We start from the raw sequence: 15,476 nt of genomic DNA on the forward strand, positions 1-15,476 counted from the left end.
TACCCATCTTGCTCATTGTTTTTTGTCTCAATGCCATTCCCTTTCTACGTCGTTTATCTTTGTCGTTTATTCTCTCCCGCAAACTATTCAATAGCAGGGGCAGTTTTGTCTTTGGCTTCCTCTGTCCTATCCCATCCCCACCCCCGCTAGCCCTATTTAAATACCTGCATAAGTTTCTATGAATTGTTCCCAAGATAACATAAAAGCAAAGGCATCAAAGACAATGTGATTAGAGGTACAGATGGACCCAAGGCTGTCAGCATGGTTGCCATCTTTCCATTGTCCTGTTCAAAATGAGCATCAAATTAATTGAACTCATCAGAGGGGGGTGCGTTGTTGCCGGCAATACTGCCTGACTTCACTTTGTAGTTTGTTATATTATGATAACCTTGCCACAATCGATGGGTGTCATTTGGTTATCCTGGGATTCCGACCTGGTCTGGAATTCCCTCTTGGCATCCTTGATGGCTTTGCGAAAGTCGTATACAGATTTCTTGGGATTGTTTGACTTTGAATGATGCAGACTTGGACTTCATCCGGGAATGCATCTCATGGTTCATCTATGGTCTCTGTCTTATTTGGTACACAGTTCTCTGCAAACATACTGGCAAAGTCTACTCATTTAGGTTGTTCACAGAATTAAGCAAAGCTGTGGTCCTGGTACTGATCCCTGTGAAACTCCCTTGTACACTTTCCTCCAATCTAAAAAAATACTGTAACCATTATCCAGAGATACACTATAGAAGAGGTGGTTTGATCCATTACCCCACCACCTTTCATATTTTTCAGACATTTTCCTATCCAAGACTTGAGAATCTAGATGATGGAAGTCCATATATTCTGCATTTTCTTTACTGACTTTTCTGTTACATCATCAACAAATTTAGATATGATTTGCCCTTAAAAATATTTGGTGATGATTGGTTTATATTTGTATGATGTTTGGTATGAATATTATAAATTTGATGGAATATTTTGTGGTGGGGTTTATTTTTGTCTTATGGCAGGCAGTTGACACACTGAGCAGTGAAAAATGAGCAATTTAGTGAATGGGGAATTGGGGTTGTGGTTGCTTGCATTTCATGCAAATCATTTCTTCACACACATCCTTGGCTGAATAAAGCTGCCATGGTTGCCTCACCCTTCTCACTTCCCTCCTTCTCCACCCTCGCATGTTCCTGCTTCTCAGTTGATTTTGGTGTAGCTGGTGACAAAGCCTGAAAACGTACCATAGTAAGGTTTGGTGCATGTAGCAGCGGTTGTACTAGCACAACAGCATTTTACAGCTCTTCCACTACAACTACCTGCTGAAAGCCGTTGTAATCAAGTCATCTCATCCTTGGTTAGCCCTGTGTTTCAACTGCAAATGAAATTAAACAAATGCATCATGAATATTGGAAAATGATCTACATGAGAAGCTGCTTTTGGTCACACATCTGTTAGTTGCCAAGGGAATGAACCCTTGGTGGGTACCAGGAAATGACTAATTCAACACACGTTAGTCAAAAAGCATATGGTCAGAAGGTTGCAATCTAAGCAGAGCAATGTGCTGCCTCTGCGTACTAGTCTCTGGCAAGATACCATGATATGTAATTAACTCTCAGAAAAGACAGCCTCCTCGTCCTGCCTGATGCAATAGTAATGAGAACTTACGAGATGTTGCAACAATATCCAGTTTCAGCTTGGAATGAGTCAGGCACATAAAAAATCATTAATATGGTCACCTTGACAACAACGACAATGTGTTCCTCACCTAGCAATTGACGGTTTTGGCTGTGGCAAGTGAAATATTTCAGTGAGATCATCCTTTCTGAAGGGCAGACATCCCACTCATTCTTCCTCCACAAAGTTCAAGTAGGAGAACCTTCCTCCTAGGACCTTCCACAGCCAGGGTGATAGGAAATGTCATGAATATTCACACATTTTTAATCTCATAAACATAATTCGGATTTGTATGTTACAATAAGGTACTTCTGAATGCTGGTATTTATTATAGTGATATTTATTTTTGAGGTTGACGGTTAAACACACGGCTGAGGTAGCAGACTCATCCAGGAGGTAGACATCATTCTCGATGTCTGAGTTATTAATGGGTTTTTGAAAACGGGTGAAGGTTACTGCAAAACTTTTGAATTGGTAAAAAAAAACCAACTGGTTTATTTATGCTCTTCAGAGAAGGACATCTTCCCTTTTCTTCCCTGGTTTGACCCAACAAACAGCACCATTGCCATCTATTGAGGTTCCCTCCGAGCAGTTCTCAGAAGTGGCCCTGCAAGCCCCTTATTTGTACACAAGAATTAAAGATCCTTCTGGGTTTCTAGGAATGAGCAATAATTGATGACCTTTCAGACATTGTCCATGTTCAAAGGGTGAGTTTAAAAAAAGGAGCAAAGTAGTGTTGCATTATAACTATCCTATGATGAAAATGTACATATATTTATTCTTAGAAAAGGCTAAATTAGGAAGATGAGGAACATCTTGACATGGTGAACATTTTTCTTTCTTTGCTGTGAAGAACTAAGCTGTCAGCTCAACATAATGACAGCTTAGCTTTAAATTGCAACTGTGTGACCTCAAGAAATAATTACAGGCCTTGTTCGTTCACCCTGTTTTTGGTTTCAGCTATTTTGTGCTTTCATTCTGTACATGTGAAACATCTTTTTAAAAATAGATGAAAATAGAAAATGACCAAACTTCAAAAATATCCCATTAGTTGGAAAATGCTACGGGAGGTCTAAAATTCATGGAAGACTATCAGGTTTTTTTTTAGGATTGGTTGAATTTGATCAATGTACATTTATGTTAAATGTGATTTGGGACTCTTGGTTTCAAAGTTAAGAATGTTCCAATTCTTCCTCTGGTCACCTTCAACAGTAAATTTTCCTCTCTTCCCCAAATGTAATTTCAATGAGTCTGTTTGGTTTGTATTTGTGGATTTTAGTTATTTAAAAACACTAAATGTCACACTTTGAAATGCAGTTCTGCATCCTGATTTTGGTTAATTGCACAATTTTCTTGAGAAAGCTAATGATGAAAAATAATGACATTGAAAAAATACTGCTGCTATTAATTAGTTTAACATGACTTTGCTGATTATAAACTATTGGCATAACTCTTCGATTCTCCCCACATTATTATGTTCAACTTTGAGGCTATTTAACATTGTTTTGTTATTGCTACCCTAAATTTGTTCAATTAAAATCTAGATTTCCCTCAAAACTGGAGCCTCATAATCATGCTTAGTAAAGGAGGAGGAAGCTGTAAATTGCGATTTTCCAGTTCTTTATCTTGCCGAGGAAAAGCTTCATGACCATCTCTGTAAGTAGTATTCTTTGCTGAAAATGGTAACACAAAGTTGGTGTAGTTGAGGGCTAAGTGCACATTCTGACCACAGTCAGTTCCTTATTGGTATTTTGTTTACTGTGCTTAAATGTTTCATGTTGCAAATGGTAGAGGGGGGTTAAAGTAGTGATGGATGATGAGCATTTTAGTGAAAGAACAACTTTGCTACATGTGAGTCATCGGTCAAGGTAGGAATATAATCTGCAGGGTCTGAAGCAGGATCCTGGCCTGAAATGTCACCTATCCATGTTCTACTGAGTTGTTTATCCTACACTTAGTAGTCATCTTAAAATGCATAACCGTCAGCTTTCTTTGTTCATATTTTGCTATTCCTATCCTTGTTTCCCTATTTATTTGTATTGATTTGTACAAGTAGAATATTGTCAGACAATGTAATTAGCTTGCTGTTATGCTGCACCACGTGAGATATTCTCCAATTGTAATTCAATACCCAAACTGCCCCATAGTGATACACTGCAGGTCATTGCCTACGTCCCGTCTGGGTAAAGCACCGAAGATAGACACAAAATGATGGAGTAACTCAGTAGGTCAGGCAGCATCTCGGGAGAAAAGGAATAGGTGACGTTTCAGATCGAAACCCTTCTTCAGACTGAAAGTCAGGGGAGAGGGAAACTGGAGGAATGTCTAGCACCAGCAGATGAAGGGGGACCAGCGCCACTTTGTGGGCTAACCCAATACTGCAGCCTATGTGAAGTGTGAAATTCTTTTTCAAAAGAGAGGAAGTTTAAAAGCAGAAGTGAAAAAACTAATATATCATTAATTGCAAAATAAAGGAAACACAGAAATCCTCAGATTGCCACAAGAATGCCGGTGTTTTTCCTTAAAGGATTCAGGAATTTGAAGACATTAAATGCACAATAAATAACCAAGAAGTAGGGCTAGTGTCTTAGATGGTTGATCATGGTTTTTATTAATAGGTGATCAGGAGGAATTCAGGATCATTTCTGTGTGATCATCACTTGGTTCCTCTCCAATACCGAGCATGGGCATGTTATTGCCATACAGTGGATCCTCAAAGTAACCAAAGGGAAACTCACTCCAACTTTTGTAATTAAACTCAGCGCCTCTCTACCAGTTCATCACATCACTTTTATTCATCAGATGCCTTTAATCTTTTTAGTTTAGTATCCAAAGTTTTTACCGTTGTCCAGAATTATTTGCCGCTGATTACACAAGTTTAATTCACTGTTGCACCACAACTTAATGTTGGAACTACCGCTATCCTCAGGTCAACTTCCTCATTGTTTCAACTGTGGAATGTATTCGACCTCTCTGCATGGATACTGTAGAACTTGTGTAAAATTCAATTGATACTCCAGAAGAAAAAGTTATGGTCACTTTGGAACAACCCAATTGTCATAAAACCCATCTGGTTCACTCAAAGTGGTGTCCTCAGTCTGGCAATGTGCAACTCCAGACTTTCAGGGATGTGGTTGACTCTTAAATGCCCCTGGAAAGTGAAACAGGATTGGCCTTTTGGTGGCGATGTAGACACCAACCAAGTTGCTCTCAACCAATGTCAACCTGGCGAAGATGTACTCACAAACATCTGGGTTTTGCCACCTAAATTGCTCTTCTTCCTTCTCTAACACCGAAAAGAAAGAATGTCACATGTGCATGTGCACATTTCCCTCCGTCACAGCATCGTTATTTAGAAACATCACCATTTCTTAAATATCGCTGGGTGTGAATCCTGGGACTTCCAACCGAGCAACTCTGTGGGAGGGAGGTCTGACCCCACATGAACTGCAACAGTGTGGAAGGCAACACTCACACCTTCTCAAAGTATTAGGGACAGACAGTAAATGCAGGGCTTCTCAGCAATCTTCCGAGATGTACTATGTACTATGTAGCAACAACTGCGGATGCACTATCCATTTTTTAAATTACCATTGAGTAAACAGTATTAGCTTTTCCTTGGTTCTATTTTCTAACGTTTGTATTATCTTCTTGAGTAGCTCTTGCTATATCTCCTTGTGTCATGCAGGCTGGAAGTGACCAGGTTTCTATTCTTGATCACCAGTGAATTTGCTGTTCTCATTTAGAGTACGTAAAGAGAGATGATGGCAGCTGCTGGAAGAACTCAATGGGCACCTGTGGAGGGAAATTGACGGACAACGTTTTGTGTCAGGACTGATGGAGTAGAGCAGAGAAAGATGACTCGTGTGTGTATCAACTCCTCCTCACCAGATCCACCTATCACTTGCCAGCTCTTGTCCCACTCCTTCCCTCACTTCCTTTTACCAGCTATCTCCCCTCTTCTCCATCAGTCTGAACAAGTGTCCTGACCCAAACCTTTATCTGTTCATTTACCTCCACAGATGCCACCTGACCAGTTGGGTTCCTCTAGCAGTATGTTTTCTAGCTCAATAAATAGGAGGACCAAGCATCACCACCTAGAAGTCACAGGGCATTTCCTTGACCCGGTGATGCATTTGGGGCGCAATTTCTTAGCTATTGCTCAACCTCTGGTACCTCATCCAAGTAACTATTAGGAATGAGCAAGATGTGGAGAATTAGCCAGTTGTTTAATTTACAAACAGCTTCACAATTTGTCATCATAAAAACACACTATTATAAAGGACATTTTGTGATTAAAAACTCAACTCATTGAGGCACTGGAACATCGCCTGGTTATTTTTTGTGTAGTTCAGGAGTTCTGAATTCATCGCCTCTCTTGTTGTAAGTGCAGTCAGCTAATTTACTACAAACTGGTATTGAATTGGAAATGCCAGAGGCTGTACATCCTTTGTGATTCAGTGATGGAACTCAATGAGTCATTGGGGAGTTATAAAGTTATTTTAATACTGTTTAATGTGATATTTCCCAGTGAAGTGCTGATTGCAAGGCTGTGCTCTGATATGGTTAATCAGTTTCAGTTTTGACTCTCATTTGCAGAGAGATGTCCAATGTAAATGCCTAATTGTATTTCACCTGTACTGTTAATTGGGAGGTAATGACCAATACAAACTGCAGGGCCTTTGTCCTTTGACATGACATTACATGCCTGCCAGCTTTTTCAGACTAAAGCGTTGGAGATAAAGCAGAGACTGGATGTGAGTTTAGTTTAGTTTAGAGATACAGCGCGGAAACAGGCCTGTCGGCCCACCGGATCCACTTTGACCAGCGATTCCCGCACACTAACACCAACACTGGGGCGAGTTACAGTATTAGCAAGCAAATTAACCTACAAACCTATTCATGAGTGGGGGAGGAAACTGAAGCACCCGGAGAAAACCCAAGTAGGTCAAGCAGAAACCCATAGTTAGGATCGAACCTGGGTATCTGGTGCTGTAAGACAGCAACTCTATCGCTGCACCACCATGCCAAGTATTCTCATTCATTTAACTACCTGATGCTCTCTAATCTTCTCTGCAGGGGCGAGGGTTACCGGACTGACGTTTTGTTCAACTGTAACAAGATGTCCCAACTCTTCTACTCATTGCCTCAGCAGATGAAGGCAATTGCGTTCTTCAGCACCCTGTCTACCTGCGGCACCAATTTCAGGAAACTATGTATTTGTATCCTAGGTCTCTTAGTTCTACAACACTTCCCCAGGACTCTATCATTCACTGTGTATTTCCTTCCCTGGTTTAAATTCCCAAATAGCTTCACTTTACTTTTGTCTGAGTTAAACTCTGTCTGATGTTCCTTTGCATACTTTCCCAGTTGATATAGATCATGTAGTCACCCTTTTTCATTGTCCACCACCGTCATTTAAATCCTTCCCCTCTTACCTTAAACCTATGCTCTCTAGTTTTAAACTTGCCGACCTGGGTCTGCATCAGTTGTGGATTAGTTAATCATGCCACCTACATTCTCCTCCAAGTCATTAACATAGATGACAAAGGCATAGGCCTACTATCTGAAATAGTCCATCCACTCTCAATCTTTGACTCCTTCCACTATGCCAGTTTTGTGTACAATTGGCTTGGCTAGTTCAATCTTGATCTCAAAAGCTGTAATCTTCCAGACCAGCTTACCTATGTACGATTTTATCCAAGGCCTTGCTAAAGACCTAGTAGAGAAAATCTACCACCCTGCCCTTGTCAAACCTCCTGCTCACTTCAAAGAAACCTAATCATATTCAACTGAGTAAACAGATGGCACCTCAGTTCGACAGCTCGACTGAAAGCTAACACCTCTGATGCATCACAACCTCAATTTTGCTCTCTTGCCGAATATTTATTTGTTATTTGATTTCTGGAGTGGGATTTAACCTTTTACTGCCAGGCTCAGAGGTGTAGTAACTGAACTATCTAACATAGGAGATTATTGGTGGAACTTAGAATGTCTTTGTAGTATTTTGGTTCCATTGTGCTTAAGTATTAAAAAAAAGTGTAGTTAATAGTATTGTTATGTTTTGGTAATGAAATAAACATTATTAACAGAGATGTTTTAATTCATTTTTATTTATTTTGTGGGATGCGAACATTGGTGAAAGAGACAGCATTTACTCCCCATTTACATTTGTCCTCAAGAAGGCTGTGGTGAACCAACTGCATTGTGGCAGTTCAGTGTTTATCCATGTTTACTCTGTTTCACCCATTGGATACTAAGAGGCATATTATTTTAATATTCATTGTGTTCGAGTACCTTAGAGGGTCAGGTAACATCTTTGGAGAACATGGGTAGGTGATGTTTCGGGTCAGGACCCTTTCTTCTGTCTGAAGGAGGATCCTAACTCCAGACATGCAGCCTGACCTGCTGAGTTACTCCAGCATTTGGTCATTTTTTTTCTAAACCAGATTTGTTAGCATTATATTGAAAATGTTCCCAGCCTGGGTATCTGCACCTGGGATACTACAACTGTACATCTATTTGACCAAGTATAACACCATCCTTAAATAAACTCCAACATTGTTAATAGAAGGTATCAAGGCAGATGGAGGACAGGACACTCTGCTCACCACAGAAGGAATTTGTGATGCAACAAACCCTAATATAAAAAGCCAGCCAGTTCCCTTGGTAAAATACTTTTGCTTCAGTCTTACAAATTTAACTGAGCCAAGTCAGTGACTTCACAAGATGTTACAATCTCCTCAGTTACGCATCGTTTTTGAAATGTCCTGTAACCTAGTAACCGATTTTAGTGAATTCTGTCATGTGTACTGAAATACAGTGAAAAACGAGGTTTTGGTGTTTTCCAGTCAAACCATATCGTAGATGAGTACAATCAAACCATATGCCAGTACAACAGGTAGTGCGGAGAGGAAATTAAACAGAGTGCAGACTACAATGTTACAGCTCAATGTTACAGAGCTAATGCAGGAGAGTAACAATATGATACAATATACGTTACAACTTTATTTATCCAGGAGGGAAATTGGTCTGCTATTAGTCAGAAAATAGTTATAAGACATTGATAGTGTCATGTGTATTACAATAATAATGAAATTTAAGTGACCAGTTATTGCTCAGCACATATGTAATCTACCAAATGTAATATGCCATATGTAATGTAACCTCCTTGCTCTTGTGTTCAATGCCCCCACCCATGAGGCCCAATATTTGTCCATCAAAAATGCATCACCTGTTAGAGAAGCTGTTGAGAGCTAAGGAGGTGGTAAAAGCCAGGAGACATTCTGGCCGGGGCAGGGAGGTGATAACCGGTGCAGTTCCTGTGGAAATAGGAGGAAGAGATGTTGGAGAAGCTTTGAACTAAGTTGCAGGTGAATAGATGTCAAATCAGTAAGTTTGCAGATGACACAAGGATTGGTGGAGTTATTGACAATGTGGAAGGTATCAGGTGGCAGAGTAACATTGATGTGTTCGTGAAGTTTGATTTAGAAATGATAGGTGGAGTTTAATCCACACAAATGTGAGGTGATGCATCTTGGGAGCACTAATGAGGCCAGGACATACACCTTGAACGGCAGATCTCTCTTCCCTCCTTGAGTAGTCACCAGGTGGTCAGTGGGCTGGGTAGCATGGGCCATAAAATATGGCAGTGTGCTGGCACTATCTGTGGCCTGGTGATTCTATCAGCTTCACTGGAGGAGCTCAGTGACAACTGTTTCACAATTTCAACCCACAACCATGGCGACGACTCTTGTGCCTCTTTCAGCTGCCTGGGGGAGTGTGAGGAAACTTGCAGTGCAGCGTGGAACACGATCCCTGCTGGTGGTCACCAGTCTACTCATTGCCCGCTGTTCAATTCCGATACAGACGTGATAAACTTTGGCTGCAAACTGCCGACTGAAAGACGGATTCCTCCTTTATCTAAAATGAAGTGAGACCTCTCTCTCTCAGTTCTTCCATTTGTCCAACCCGTGTTGAATAAATTGTGATCAGGATGTCTGAGAGAAAGAGACCCGAGGTCGCAAGTATTGGAGCAAAAAAAAAAAACCCGCTGGTAACTCATCAGGCAGCATCTATGGGGGAAAGTTGGACTTTTGTGTGGGGATGGATTCTTCTTCTGGACTGAAAGAACAGAGGGGAGGTGGTCAGGATAAAGAGGTGAGGAGATTGGGGAGTGGCAAGAACTGACATTCGGTGGATGCATCCAGGTTTTGAAGAAAGAGTTTATCTGATCTAAGAAAAATAATTCCGTGGTTCTTTTTTATTCCGAATTATTGCTTCATACTTTGCCATGTCTCAGCCTCGGTTACGAGCGAACCGTTGCAACAGGTTCAGATTTGCCAGAGCTAGGTTTCATTTCAAACACTAGTGGAACATGTTGTTTAAGAAGGAACTGCAGATGCTGGAAAATCGAAGGCACACAAAAATGCTGGAGAAACTGCAGTGAAGCACCTGCACTTGGTACCAGACCAGACTTTGGAGCACACAAGACTTGTGAAGGCTCTCGATGTTGCTGTGCGGTCGCCAACTCAGGGCAGTGGGTTGCCGCTTGTCGATGTGTAGGGGCAGAGCCGAGGGAGGGAGGGGCGAGGCCAGGCAGACACACACACAGCGAGTTGAGGTGCACTCTCTCCTGGGGCGGAGCCGTGTTACGGGAAGTGATGTTACTCTGACAGAGGAAGGATGTGAGTGTAATTGAAGTGCGTTTAAATGCAAGTTTTCGGCGAGCTGCTTGTTTCCGCGTGGGATCAGTGAACGGAGACCAACCCCGGTCACGGTGAGTGCAAGGATGCTGCCGGCTTTAAATGACGAAATGCACCGGATTATTGCAAGGAAGGGTCTAGTCTGCTTTCACGGGAACTCTCTGTCGTTGCCGCAGTTATTGTCTCTGTGACCGTGCCTTGTAAAAGTTTTCCGGTGACATCTGTGATAAGGAAAGGCAGAGAGAGAGCGAAGGGCTGTGGGTGGAGAGCCGTGGACCCAGCCGCTGCCCCTCGCTCCTTCCCACGGCGCTAACGCCTTATCCCGGACACTCTATGAGCGGGTGTTGGCAGCAGCTTGTGTCGGTTCGGGGACCTACTGCAAGATCCAGACCCAGCTGCTCGCCTGCCCGAGCTGTTTTCCCCACTATACCTGTATGTACGTGTTACCAAACCCTTGCCTCTGGGCTAAAATGCTGACAGATACCTGTGATGTGTAGGAAGGAACTGCAGATGCTGGTTTACACCGAAGATAGACACAGGGGGGGCAGGCAGTGTCTCTGGAGAGAAGGATTGGGTGAAGAAGGGTCTCGACCCGAAATGCCACCCATTCCTTCTCTCCAGAGACGCTGCCTGTCCCGCTGAGTTACTCCAGCATTTCGTGTCTATCTTCGGCCTGTCTGTGATGATCTGCCACAGTGAGGCGTCTGCCCCATCGTATCCGTTGAATGGCTTTAGGACGCGGTTAAAGACCTGCCGGAGGGGGCAAGTCAAGGGGGTGGGATGTCCACGTGTGATGCTCCACCCCCCCGGGGCCGAGAGTGTGGGAAGGAACTGCAGATGCTGGTTTACACCGAAGATAGACACAAAATGCTGGATGGAGTAACTCCGAGGGACAGGCAGCAGCATCTCTGGAGAGAAGGGATGGGTGACATTTCGGGTCGAGACCCCACTTCAGACTTCTCCAGAGATCCCGCTGAGTTTACTCCAGTATTTGGTGCCTATCCCGGTGGCGGGGAGCCGGGCTTGGCTGACAAACCCGCCGCCTCTTCTTGCCGGTCGGTCCGGTGATCACCGCGGGCACCGCCCGGGTACAGCAGAGGTTTACACCCAGCGAGTTGTCCAGCGCTCACGGTGGACGAGGCCAGCAACAGGCCAGGTGAATGAATAGCAGCACATAAATGAGTCAACCTTTAACATTTCTTGATTTTATTTTTTATGTGTCAATTTAAAAGCCGCTTTCACGTACGGAGAAGGGACTCGACCCATTCAACGATAGACACAAAAAGCTGGAGTAACTCAGCGGGACAGGCAGCATCTCTGGAGAGAAGGAATGGGTGACAGAAGGGTCTCGACCCGAAACGCCGCCCATTCCTTCTCTCCAGAGATGCTGCCTGGCCCACTGAGTTACTCCAACATTTTGTGTCTATCTTCGGTGTAAACCAGCATCTGCAAGTTCCTTCCTGCAAGTTTTATTCAGCTGGTTTCTCCTCTGGTTCTCTGTGTACACCGATGTGCGGAATACGAATCCAAGGTTTGTGGGGCCGTTGACCCCCTGATTGTGGAGATGAGGGAGCTGGCAGTGAGGAGCTGTCACTGGAGCTGCAACTGTGTCACCACAGGTGGTTTGGTTTTATTGCTTATTAACAGCTCCCACACCTTGCACTCCTCCACATGAAGCATTTACATTTTTAATAATAATTACCCTTCCGCACTGACATCAGCTGAGCATCGTTGCAGGACGCATTTCAATTACAGTAAATCTGGATTTAGAGTTTGCACTAAATCCTTCTCTTACCTCCTGAAGTGTAGGGAGATTCCTTAAAGTTGGCCGGCTCACACTTAGATTAGCACAGGGATGGGATAAACTCTCCCGAGCAGTGATGTTTTTCAGGATCTCCCAGAGAGGTGTGACTCACATTAACCACCAATCCCTGGCTTTAGGTTGGGAAGTGTCCATGTGTAGTCTTCCGTGTTCATTTGCTCTTCACAGGGAGCTTGCTAATGAAGGTGCGCAGTGCTGAGCCACTAGACTTGTAGTTGAAAGTTGCGGGAAGGAGGGTGAAGACTGACTGAGGCAGGGAGGCTCAGTGACTCCTTTATCCTTGGGCGGCAGGAGACGAAGTTATATCTGAAGTCCGACAGTGTAGATGGTGAACAGGAAGGAGAGAGGACCGTCCCTTCTGGGGGCCATGTTTTGCTCACTACTATGTCCGAGACACAGTTCTGTAGCCTGACATACGTACTGTGGTTGTCCAGTCAGGTAGCTAGCGATCCAGGACACCAATGGACCATCCACCCGCATCTTTTGTTAGTTTGCTCCCTAGCACTGGTGAAGTAAAAAAACATGAGTATCACAATGCTTCCCAGTTTATCCAGGTGAGCATAGGAATGATGGAGCAGGTGGATGATGGCGTCCTCAACCCCCATCTTTGTTTGATAAGCGAACCGCAGAGGGTCCAGGTAGGGTTTAACCAGGGGTCGCAGGTGAGTGAGCATCAGCCTCACCTGGGACTTCATGATGTGTGAAGTCAGTGTCTGTAGTCATTGGAGGAGCTGGGGCGCGTCCTCTTTGGTCCAGGAACCAGGCAGAATGTGTTCCACGTCACAGGAACCCCTCCAGGCTCAGGTTTTCCACCCTGCTGTACTTGTTATTCTGGCACAGAACTTTAGTGTACTTAATGCATCAGTCTAGTGTTTTGAAAGCATCAGTACATAGCTGTGATCATGAATATGATCAGATTTCCCTGAATCTGAAGCCTGCCCAAGTCAAGTCAAGTCAAGTTTATTTGTCACATACACATACGAGATGTGCAGTGAAATGAAAGTGGCAATGCTCGCGGACTTTTGTGCAAAAGACAAACAACCAAACAACCAAACAAATTATAAACACAATCATAACACACATATTCTTTTACATAATAAATAATGGAAGGAAAAACGTTCAGTAGAGTTAGTCCCTGGTGAGATAGGCGTTTACCGAATGGCCTCTGGGAAGAAACTCCTCAACCTCTCCGTTCTCACCGCATGGCAACAGAGGTGTTTGCCTGCCCGTAGCAGCTGGAACAGTCCGTTGCAGGGGTGGAAGGGGTCTCTCATGATTTTATTTGCTCTGTGGAGACTGGACTGGGCGATTAGCTTTTACTTTATTATCTTGCACCTCTTCAGATCCATAAGAGTTTTGTGTTGTTTGCGCTGATGTGTCAGAGCCCCATTACACCAGCAGAGATCAGTGGGTGTCTGTTTGTGTGATGCTTGGTTGCTCTCTGCACTATCAGGAAATACTGCATGTTTGTTGCTAGTTTAGGTATTGGTCTGCAAATTCCAGACAGTCTGCGGCAGTGTTAATGAGTGTTTGAATTACCTCTAAACTAGTTAAGGTCTCTGTTTTGTGAGTGTTATTGAGTTTCAGTCGATGTGGGTTCATAATGGAGTGACTGGATCAGTTATTGCATTGCTTAACACCCTTTGCTACTCTAGGAGGATATTTGGGTGGGCATTGAAACTGAGCCGTTTGGAGGTTGCAGCATGGTAGGTAGGTTGCGGTTTGACAATTGAATGAACTACAATCTCAATAGTTCCTAACCGTGAAGGAGGAGAAAGGATCTCAACAATGCTACATATGTAGCTGTTGCCTTCATTCATGCGGAGGTTAATGTAACTGTATCGGAGTCTGGCACTGTATTGATCAGACATTACTTATTCCTTGACTGTTCCAATTACTGAGTGTGCGAAGGTGAGTTTGCTGATCAGTGATCAATATCAGCTTGCGTTGTAGATTAAGGTTTATTAAATGCAAACAGTGACAATCTTCCCCATCGCCCCCATTCCAGTACACTGTAGAAAGTTCACAGAATGGATAGTTATTTTTAAAACTTTGGATAGGAAATTAAAGCTGCAATTAAGTAGTACATATTTGGAGTTGTTTAAGCAAAAGCTGTCTGATCCTTTTCAAGTGGGGAAATAGCTGCTACATATTAGAAGATTGAGGGGGGATCTTATAGAAACTTACAACATTCTTAAGGGTTTGGACAGGCTAGATGCAGGAAGATTGTTCCTGAAAAGATGTTCCTGAAAAGACAGGCTAGGTGCAGGAAGATTGTTTCAGGAAAAAGGGGGAAATCATTTAGGACCGAGATGAGGAAAACATTTTTCACACAGAGAGTGGTGAATCTCTGTGGAATCCTCTGCCACAGAAGGTAGTTGAGGCCAGTTCATTGGCTATATGTAAGAGGGAGTTAGATGTGGCCCTTGTGGCTAAAGGGATCAGGGGGTATGGAGAGAAGGCAGGTACAGGATACTGAGTTGGATGATCAGCCATGATCATATTGAATGGCGGTGCAGGCTCGAAGGGCCGAATGGCCCACTCCTGCACCTATTGTCTATGTTTCTATATTGGCTTCTGGAGAGAATGGAGCATTGTTATGGAGTGTTCATGGATATATGTATTTGCTCAGTTTAGAGGGAATCTGTAACAGGATATTGATAAGCAGTTTGACTTTGTTTACATTTCTTGAGATGTTTCAGGTAAATCTTAGTACAGATGGAAGATTGGGTGACTGCATTCCTTGGTCTGATAAAGATGCCCACTTGTGATAAAAGGTTAATTTGGTTCCAGTGGTGTATTTGGTTGTTGGGTACCATGGCCTAGTACCAATGCTGGATCCTAGCTTTGGTGTCTATGTGGATAGAATTGTCTCTTTGAATCTTTCCCCTCTTAAATCCATGCCCTCTAATGTTAGATTCCCCAACCCTGGGAAAAATATGTGACTGCCCACATTTTATATTTCTCTCCTGAGTTTATATACTTTCTAGCATCTAACCTTCAACCAATACACCGGGGAAAATGGTTCTATCAGCCTATCAATCCTCTCTTTATAAATCAAGCCAAGTCCCATCTACATTCTTTGTGGCGTCTTCTGCTTGCAGTGGTAAATTGTGTCCAGTCGGGATCTGTGTTAAATTGTGATCTGCACATCTTTTTCGGGGAAGCCGCACTAATGTTGTTGGTTAATAACTGCTGCCAATTTTGCAATCATAACAGGCTCTTGTGGTATATGTAGCAATGTTTTAGTCGATCGGAAAAGGTATAGTTTATGCTTCAGCACAGTC

General features: G+C 43.2%; 1 protein-coding gene across 2 annotated transcripts in view; it reads left to right on the forward strand.

Annotated features, from left to right (window-relative positions):
• Window positions 1-10,283: 10,283 nt before the first annotated feature.
• The window catches only part of rab27a (RAB27A, member RAS oncogene family), a 77,263-nt gene continuing 72,070 nt past the window's right edge, over window positions 10,284-15,476 (forward strand). For both annotated transcript variants that reach the window (XM_055661262.1, XM_055661261.1), the window contains exon 1: window positions 10,284-10,441. The gene's annotated coding sequence lies outside the window, so the exon portion shown is untranslated. The remainder of the gene's footprint in view (window positions 10,442-15,476) is intronic.

Source organism: Leucoraja erinacea, chromosome 33, assembly GCF_028641065.1.
Source record: "Leucoraja erinacea ecotype New England chromosome 33, Leri_hhj_1, whole genome shotgun sequence".
Classification (NCBI taxonomy): Eukaryota; Metazoa; Chordata; class Chondrichthyes; order Rajiformes; family Rajidae; genus Leucoraja; species Leucoraja erinaceus.